This window comes from Pygoscelis adeliae, unplaced genomic scaffold (assembly GCF_000699105.1).
Source record: "Pygoscelis adeliae isolate BGI_AS28 unplaced genomic scaffold, ASM69910v1 Scaffold66, whole genome shotgun sequence".
In the NCBI taxonomy this organism is placed as follows: domain Eukaryota; kingdom Metazoa; phylum Chordata; class Aves; order Sphenisciformes; family Spheniscidae; genus Pygoscelis; species Pygoscelis adeliae.
Genome location: NW_008825167.1, coordinates 10,861,577 through 10,863,009, shown reverse-complemented (window position 1 = coordinate 10,863,009; position 1,433 = coordinate 10,861,577). Strand labels below are relative to the sequence as shown.

General features: G+C 59.4%; 1 protein-coding gene across 1 annotated transcript in view; it reads right to left on the bottom strand.

Moving 5' to 3' along the window:
• The window catches only part of CRMP1 (collapsin response mediator protein 1), a 52,342-nt gene that overhangs the window by 49,872 nt on the left and 1,037 nt on the right, over positions 1–1,433 (bottom strand). The window lies entirely within an intron of this gene.

Below are 1,433 nucleotides of genomic sequence, written 5' to 3'. Positions count from 1 at the left end.
AACCCCCGGCTGTGGGTCCTACCGCGCAGCATATGGCAATGGCACTGCCAGCTCTGTCCCCACAGCACTGACCCCGATGGCACTGCCTTGCTGTGTCGCCACGGCACTGCCCTGCTCTGTCCCCATCGCAATGCCTGCTCTGTCCCCATAGCACTGCCCTGCTCTGACCCCATGGCGCTGCCCTGCTCTGACCCCGATGGCACTGACCCCAACAGCACTGCCCTGCTCTGCCCTCTTTGTCACTGTCCCAGTGGCACTCCCTGCTCTGCCCCGTCCCCAGGGAGGGCGTGGGGGCTGGCACAGCCCAGCACAGCCAGGTCAGGCCCGGTAGATGCTGTGCCAGCAGCTGTTGGAGAGGAAAAGTGGCTAATTGAAACCTTTCTGTCTTTTCTGACTGACAGAGTGCCTCCCTCCATCCGTGGTGCTTGATTAAGGCTCTATGAACAACTGCAGGATGGGTAAAAGGCACTGCAAAGCTGCACCCAAGTTAATCCCCCTGACAAGCAGCCAGGGGCTCTTAGTGCGCACACCCCTGCGACACACACGCAGATACAAGGCATTTCCCACCCAGGCCACATTCCTGACACATATCCCCTGAAATCACCATTCGCAGCTTGCAGAAAGCTCTAGCCGCCGCTGCGCAGGGGTCAGGCACATGGCTGCTGCTTACAGTGCACCCTCCTAAGCCAGTGACCAAATATTGCCTACTTTACCCCCAACCTCCTCCTCACCACCCCCACCACCAAGTCCGATCCACAGCCAGACAACTTTGGAAGCACGGTGAGATCCAGGGAGGTAGCGTGCAATGTGCTCGCTACCCTGAGTCCCAGGCTGAACTAGGAAGCAGGGAAGATGGGGAGGAGGCATCAGGGATATCCCAGAAGATGGGGGACGTTCAGGGTGTGCCGTGCCCTCCCACTGCCCCGGGGTCCTGATGGAAAAGACACAGGGGTTCAGGTGAGCTGGGAAAGAGAAGACTGCACTGCAGCTGGCAGCCTCTGAAGGCAACCCTGAGGTCATTGCAGTGAAGCGGCACCATTGCAGGTGCAGTGTCCCACCAAGCCCTGCCTGCTCGCTCCAGTGTCCCACCACAGCAGGCACCCACAAGGCTGTACGGGAGGCCGTGTGGCACCTGCACCCAGCCCCCAGACCAGAGAGGACCAGCGCCCCATTCATGCTCAAATTGAAGAGGGGGAGAAAAGAGTGGAAACTCTCAGTTTAGCCTGTGGAAAGAGCAGAGCGTGGACAGGCCATACAGCCTCCAGGCTGGGTGCTAAGGATAAGGCTGAATCTATGCAGAGATGTGACTGCAAGGACGCATTTCTTTCTAAGGGGAAATCAATGACAGCCCCGGTTCCCAGGAGAGCCAGCCCCCCGGGTCTGCCTCCAGCCTGCGTGCCACAGACAGGGTTAAGATGGAGAAGCACAGCTGG